The sequence below is a fragment of the Sinocyclocheilus rhinocerous genome, unplaced genomic scaffold (assembly GCF_001515625.1).
Source record: "Sinocyclocheilus rhinocerous isolate Xijiao unplaced genomic scaffold, SAMN03320098_v1.1 scaffold113, whole genome shotgun sequence".
Taxonomy (NCBI): Eukaryota; Metazoa; Chordata; class Actinopteri; order Cypriniformes; family Cyprinidae; genus Sinocyclocheilus; species Sinocyclocheilus rhinocerous.
In genome coordinates, this window is record NW_015646846.1 from 3,085,956 (window position 1) to 3,094,502 (window position 8,547).

Genomic DNA, 8,547 nt, shown 5'->3' on the forward strand with positions numbered 1-8,547 from the left:
ATGTCACAGCCTGCAGAAGAGATTCCTGTTGGTCAGGGTAAGTTATATTTGAATCAAAACATTGTAGTTGCAATGATTTACATTATTTAACGGATTAAATAAAATCACATACAAATATATGTCCCAGATTTTAAAAAAAATTAGGCAAAATCTCAACAGCTGCTGAGTTATCAACCTGCAATTTTAAGAGTCAATCGTCAAGAGAACACTCTGAACTTTACTTTTGTCACACACATGATAAATGCACCATCCAGCCTAAAACATTTATGGTAGGTTCAAAGTGGTAGCTTATCCTTTATTTTGATACCTCCTTATTTGTTTTGGTCCAAAGTTCCAAGGAAGCATTGCCCTCATGTGGTTATGTGAATAAATCCCAAGTGAAGGCAATGAAGATGGCACGTCAGTTCTATTTTGAATAACATATGGCATATCTGTGTGGCTTATTTACGAAAACAAAACATTCAGTGTTGTTTAATAAAGCTCATAATGTAATGATTAATACAATTTAATGATTAAAGCATATATCTTTCAAGTGGAGATCAAGAAGAGCTCTAGAGTGCCTGGTGTTATGATCACCCAGTACATCAAGGAACTGCCACGTGGAAAAACTACACCTGATTTCAGCAGAAAACCACTTGCCTTGACAGTTCAACAAGGTATTAAAATAATAATAATTAGTATTATTATTATTTATTATTATTATTATTATTATTATTATTATTGTAAGTGTTGCTATTAAAAAAAAGTCTAAATATATTTGACAGTATTAAAAGATTTGTTCTGCTCAGTTGTTAATAAATTCACACTAATAATTGATATATAGTCCAATATAGTCCAATATACTGTGGATTCGATTTATGAGTTAGTTGAGCAGTCATTTAGCTATAATGAAAAAGTAGTAGCTTTGGGTAGTAGATCCTTCATAAGCATAAAAGTCAGAGAAGATGAATGGGTTGCCTTCCTGTAACTGCAGGCAGAGTGGCCATTTTCAAAGCGGTGGTGAGTGGAGATCCAGCACCAACTGTAACATGGGCTCGCAACAAGGGTGACACTTCTAATCCAGAAAAATATAAGCCGAGATATGATGAAAGGACTAGGGAACATGTTCTAGAGGTAACGTACCAATGCCAAAAACTTTGGATCTGAAATTAAAACATTATCATACAGAACAGTACATTATGATGATTGATCCTTCTACGGTCAAATTACTGTTTAATCTGTTGTGTTCAAACAGATAGTAAATGTGCAAGTCGATCAAGCAGATACGTACAAATGTTTTGCTACAAATCAATTTGGAAAAGCCATGTGCACAGCTACATTAGGCATATTTGACGGATGGCAACATATTTTTATTTGAAAAAGCACAATATTCAAGAATATTACCATTTTCAGATCTGTACAATTCAATGCAATTAGATCTGTTGTGTAATCTGAATGCATGCTCACATTTATGCAATGTTTATGGTAGTTCCTTTATCTGTCTTTTAGTTGGATTAAAGAAAAAGCCAAGATACATCAAAAAAAGGAGGATATGTTCATCCTGAAATATTAAATGAATGTAAAGAGGGGCATTTTATTTACATGCTGTATTGATAATGTTTGATGTTTTCTGTTATGTTGGATAAGACGAACAAACCAACGATCGTAATTTGTAAAAAAAAAGGTTCGTAATTGTTTAACTTCTCAACTGTCAGGGAATCAAGTGTTTCAGAAATCTCTCATATAAATCAGTCACTTTTTTCTTTCATCAAAATGAAAAATCTTCTGTCTAGAAATATCAAGAAGAGAAAAGAAAAACCCAAGAAAGAGGGAGAGATTGATCCAAAATTCTGGGAAGTGATGCTAAGTGCCAAAAAGTCTGATTATGAGTGCATCTGTCAAGAGTTTGGAGTCACTGATTATCGGTGGATGCTAAAACAGCTTAACCTGAAGAAAAAGGAGAAGGAGGATGAACAAGTAAAGGTCAGCGATTTAATCATCTGAGGCTGGTGTCTCACTAGATTTGTCAGTCAATTTCCAATCATTTTGAGTTGAGACTGCCTTAAGAAAACCTTCTGCAATTGTAACAGTGCTTTAGCCAATTTGTCTAATAATTTCTAGTGTTTTTTAAAGGATATTCAGTAAAGTCTTAAACTTACTTCTTAACTCCCATTTTTTATGTCTTACAGGTGGTTGAAAATGTTGGCAACATGAAGCAGATTGAAGTGAAGACAAGTGGCAGAGCGGAGTTTGAGTTTGAAGCTTAAGGACCCAAACAATAAAATTTATCTGTACAAAGTAAGTTCAAATGGTTTTACACTGATTAAAAAAAAAAAAAAGTCATCTAGCACAAAAAACAAAAACATTTAAAACTCTCCACTCTTTCCAGGATGGTGATATGCTTGATTATGGTGATGGCACTGATGATTCCTCCAAGCACAATATGAAGAAAACTGGTGATAAATACAAGATTAGCATAAACAATCTTGGCTTAAATGGTGGACTATACACTCTTAAAAATGCTGGGTTAAATATAACCCAGCGCTGGGTTAAAAAGGGACAAACCCAGCTATTGGGTTGTTTTGACCCAGCGGTTGGGATCAAAACAACCCAACCGCTGGGTCAAAACAACCCAATAGCTGGGTCAAAACAACCCAAACCCAGCTATTGGGTTGTTTTGACCCAGCTGTTGGGTTGTCCCTTTTTAACCCAGCGCTGGGTTATATTTGAGTGTACCAAGTGGATGTTGAAGATGTCAATATTTTCTCAACGACCTTAGCAAGTAAGAAAGTATTTAATGTTTAGCATTTCAAATGAAATACTTTAAAGTACATCTCTACATCCATTTTATTAATCATTTCCCTACAGCTCCTGATGTGGAATTTAATGGTATGCTAAAAGATGCTAAAGTGGCTGAGGGGCAGGATGCAATGTTTATGGGCGTTTTTTCTGGCCCTGTACCACAAATCACCTGGTGCGCCAATGACATCTCTGTTGAGCATGGAGACAAGTATAATATCACAGTCTCTGAAGACAAGCTCACCCACAGATTAGTAGTAAAGAACTGCAAAAAAAAGAGGACAAGGGACACACAGCTATTGCTGGTATTAAATCATCTAGGGCCACCCTTGCTGTTGACGGTAAGTCTTCAAGAAGAACAAAGACATATCATCGTTCAGCATACTTTTACACTGCCATGTATATCAAACAGGCTAAGAATCTATTATTGTTTGTTATGCTCTATGCCACATCAGAGGACCCTAACGCCAAGGCAAAAGGTCGAAGTGGTGCAAGTGATGGAGCAGATGATCTTGCAAGACGTCTGGCAGATGAGCAGGCCACACTGCAAAGAGAAAAAGATGAAGCAGCCAGGACAGGCAAGGGTACGGATGGGAGAGGTGATAGAGCTGATGGCCATGGTGATGGAGCAGAAAATTTTCTTTTTACATTTCACTAGCATAAGGAAGTTACTGTCAGTTTGGCAATCATATTTATCTTTCCTGCTGTATATTGCTTCTCTATTTCCGAGATCTTCCAGAATTTGACTCTGATGCTTTGCAAAAGATCTCCAACCCTGTGATAGTGAAAGCAGGCCAGAGTGCATCTTTTAAGATGTCATTTCCTCCACAAACCTCACTTGAGATTAAATGGTTTAAAAATAGCTCTGAGCTTCTTGATGGTGGTTCGGTGAAAGTGGTGAAGGAATCAAACCAGAGTCGTCTTCGAATAAAAGATTGCTTGCGAACAGATACTGGTCAAATCAAAATTCAGCTAAAAAAAAAAAACCTTTTGGTTCTATTGAAGCTTTCTCAAGCCTTACAGTACTAGGTGGGTACAATATCTGCAATTAAACTGTTACCAAAACAAACAGCCTACTATATTTTAAATAACACACATCTGTGCCCCTGACAGACAAGCCAGGTCCACCACAACGCCCACTAGAAGTGAATGAAAGCACATCCACGGTCCTTGAACTGAAATGGAATCCTCCGAAGGATGACGGTGGCTCAGAAGTGACCAACTACATAATTGAGCGTCAACAGGTCGGGCACAGTACCTGGAAAAGGGTCGGCGATATTTCAGCTAACCATCTAACCTTCAGAGATAGAAACATGTCTCTTGGCAAGAGGTATATCTATCGCATCTACGCCAAGAATCTTGAGGGCATCAGTGAAGCGATGGAGACTGAAAAAATCATGGCTGGCTCTTTAAGTAAACTCCTTAAGTCTTTACTGCTACATTTTTCATATTGAGAAGTACTGGTCATTAATATTTATATTACTATTTATATTACCTGTGTTGGCATTGTTCCCTGGTCCACCAGGCACGTCGAAGGTGGTCAGTGCATTCAAAAATTGTATAAACCTTACATGGACCCCACCAGAGAAAGATAGAGGGACTAAAATCTTGGGCTACCAGCTAGAGAAACACAAAAAAGATACAAACCAGTGGGTGACTCTGAACCCAGATAAGGACCCTATCAAGGTATTTTTTTATTATTTTTCAAAGCTCCACACTGAATGAAGGGCACTGACTTCCAGCTCTACTAAATGTTGAGTCTGGAAAACAACTGCTAGGACAAATCAATAAATCCCCATTACCAAGCACCTAACTTAAAGTTCAAAGACCTCAAAATACATAGCCTATAAGTGGTCTCTACTTCTTACAGCTCTGAAGTATGTAGTGAAGGATGTGTCAGAGGGGTCAGAGTATGAGTTCAGAGTAACAGCCATTAATATGTCTGGGCCTGGAGAACCCAGTGCTCCCTCTGTGATGATCTGCGCTAAAAACCCCAACAGTAAGTCACAGACACATTATTAAGAAATCAAGTTAAGTTCAACCATCTTTACTGATTTCGATCAATCATTTTCAGTGAAGCCCCATTTCAAAGATCCTGAAGACTTTATGGTTGTGAGATCAGGAAATTCTATCAGAATCAAAATTAACTATGAGGTAAAAATCTACATCTACATACCACACTTTACACACTTATCGCCTCTATATAGTTAAATATCTTCTTCAAATAGAAAAAAAAAATCATATTTGGCACACAGGCCTCTCCACCTCCAGACATTACCTGGCTTAAGAATGGGGAACCTGTATCTCCCTGGAACAAGATCATTCATGCTGATGGCACTTGCACACTTGTCATACCCTCCTCAAAGTACTCAGATTCTGGAGTCTACACCATTGTGGCTAAAAACTCAAGCGGGCAAACCAGCTTTGACATTGAGGTCAGAGTAACAGGTAAGCTACATTTTATATGAATGATATAGCTGTGATCATACAATGTAAACAAGTTAAGTTCTTTGCTGCATACAATCTGTTGCAAATATTCATTGCAGGGTTCAAAGTAATTTTGCATGCTTTAAGCCTAGGTGAGACCACACCTTCAGAGACAACAAACCTGAAAAGAACATGTCAAAGAAACAAAGAGTTACTCATAAGTGAAAGAAACTTGCAGATATATTCCTATTCCTATAAAATAATCCTACTTTATGTGGCTACAAATGAGCCCAAGCCTCCAGGCCCAGTGGAGCTAGAACAGGTCATTATCTCATGGGGTCCATCTCCAGACCACGACAAAGACGACCGACTGCACTACATGGTGGAAGAATATAACTCCAACACGCATTTGGTGCAGAATAGCCGACCACCTTCTCTGTACTACCTACACTACCAGCATTCAACCAGGTCAAGAATATCACTTCAGAATCTATGCAAAAAATTATATGGGACTTTCTGATCCTTCAGAATCACCAACATGGGGCGTAAACAACAATAAAGGTGGGCAGCAGGGTCACTACCAGTTTAGCTTATTGTATTGCACAATGCGAAGTACTGAGATCTTTTCTTTCTTTCCTTCCCACCAACTAGTTCCAGTGCCCTCAGATATGGGACTTTCTGATCCTTCAGAATCACCAACATGGGGCGTATATAAAGGTGCAACAATAAAGGTGGGCAGCAGGGCCACTACCAGTTTAGCTTATTGTATTGCACAATGCGAAGTACTGAGATCTTTTCTTTCTTTCCTTCCCACCAACTAGTTCCAGTGCCCTCAACAGTGTCAGCTGTGGTCACTTTGCAAAGGCCACCATCCATCCTGGTTCCATTGAAACTCCACAATCCACCAAAAGGATACCAGTGCTACATGACCTGCGCTGTCCGCAGCTGCCCCACCCCATATATTGCATGGTACCATAATGGGATTTGCATCAACTCCGACAACAGCTACTACATCACAAATGCATCTGGCATCTGCTCTATGTACATCCTCAGAGTTCGGCCTGAAGATAGTGGCGAGTACAAAGTGGTGGCAGTCAACCCATTTGGCAGGGCAGAATGTTCTTCTACATTAAAAGTGAAAGGTATAACAGCTGTAGTGATCATTTCAAGGCTTGAGAACTATTTACCACAGTCACCTGATTTACACGCTGGTTTCTCCTTTGTGAAGGAGTCACATTGCTAATCATTTTGAACATGGTTACGTAATGTAAATGGGTTACAGCCTATGCCAGAGCCCGTCAAAAAGTGACCTGCGGGGCAAATATGGACCGCCAATCATTTTCATGCGGTCACAGATGGATTTAGACAAATTAGCTGCACTGCTTGATGCATTAGAGCACTTTCTGTGCAAATCTCTGTGGTGAGTTCAGAAGCACTCAGCAGAATTTTTTTTTTAAATAAAAAAAACTAAAGATAATTGTATAAAAAAGATTACACTAATGTCCTCTATACTGTCCATTTTGACAAAACTGAGTACTGTGTGTACTTGCATTATCAATTGCAACATGGCTTACCTTGAAATGCAATAGCACAAAATTAAAGGGTTAGTTCAACCAAAAATGAAAATTAGACTGTGTTTTACTTACCCTCGAGGCATCCTAGGTGTATATGACATTCTTCTTTCAGACGAATCCAGTCGGAATTGCAGTTGAACAGTCAAATAAAGCGCGCGCATTCATAATAAAACATGCCTCACACGGCTCCGGGGGTTGAAAAAAGGCCTTCTGTAGTGAATGCATGCGTTTTTGTAAGAAAAATATCCATATTTCAAACGTAATAAACACATTTCTCTCATGTCCGGTATCTGTCATACGCGGAAGCCGTTCCGGCGGATGATGCAGCGCGCGCGCCCCTGAGATATGCTAGTCTCGCGAGTTTGTTTATAGGAGCAAAGGAAGCAAGGGTGCAGCACATTTTATTATGGATGCGCTCGCTTTATTTGACAACTTGTGGACTGTTCAACTGCAACACCCGCTGACTGCAATGATAGAGCTTGGAATAGCCAGGACAATTTTTAATATAACTCTGACTGGATTCGTCTGAAAGAAGAAAGTAATATACACCTAGGATGCCTCGAGTGTGAGTAAAACACTAATTTTCATTTTTGGGTGAACTAACCCTTTAAAGCTAACAGACATTGTCTAAATGAGAAACTTTGCTGAAACCTGAGCCAGTCTGATGATTTTCTCTCATGTCCGGTATCTGTCATACGCGGAAGCCGTTCCGGCGGATGATGCAGCGCGCGCGCCCCTGAGATATGCTAGTCTCGCGAGTTTGTTTATAGGAGCAAAGGAAGCAAGTGTGCAGCACATTTTATTATGGATGCGCTCGCTTTATTTGACAACTTGTGGACTGTACAACTGCAACACCCGCTGACTGCAATGACAGAGCTTGGAATAGCCAGGACAATTTTTAATATAACTCTGACTGGATTCGTCTGAAAGAAGAAAGTAATATACACCTAGGATGCCTCGAGTGTGAGTAAAACACAAGCTAATTTTCATTTTTGGGTGAACTAGCCCTTTAAGCCCGAGTACCTACAATGAGATCAGCATAAAGTATGCTTCAGTCATGAAAATAAAAGTGCTAAGATCTAACAATTACTCAAATTACCTGTCATTTGGATAATGTGGCTTTCTGAAAAAGTAGGTGAAGAGCCTTGGCCAGTGCATTACATATTATGTAACTCAAATTACTTTTACAAATGCATTTTTATATTCAGCTTTTACAACGAACTCTTAAATATCATGTTTGTATAGAATAGTTGGTCATTAATTTTATCCTTTCTCCTTTATTCTACTCTATATTTCAGATTGATCTGTACTCCGCTGGATGTGCCAGTTTTTGCTCTGCTTCTGCCACAACTAATTTCATGCATAAATTTTAAGCTAGGACAATGCATGCATATAAATGAACATAGCTATTGGTGGATTGCAATTGAGTGCACATAACATCTGCTATTATACCAAGTGATGTGTACTACTAAAAACAAAAGTTGGAATGTATGTAAGTGTATATGACTTCACAATATGCAAATAAACATTTTCTGACAAGCATAATTTCTAGCATATTATTCTTTCATGACTTTTCATGTCATCCCCAATGAAATGTAGTTCTGTCATGACAACTCTCGGAGGGATTGGCATAGTAATGAACATGACAATGTTAATGTATTTGGTCTTGCCAGAATAGATCTGCTACGTTGCTGCTGCGGCAAAGCAAGTACCGAGACTTGCTACTGCCAATACATCCACAACATGCTGCTGTGAGCATGTAAGGAAT

At 38.8% G+C, this 8,547-nt stretch overlaps 1 pseudogene; it reads left to right on the forward strand.

The window, feature by feature from the left end:
- LOC107708066 (immunoglobulin-like and fibronectin type III domain-containing protein 1) lies at positions 1–6,448 on the forward strand (annotated as a pseudogene).
- The last annotated feature ends 2,099 nt before the right edge of the window (positions 6,449–8,547 follow it).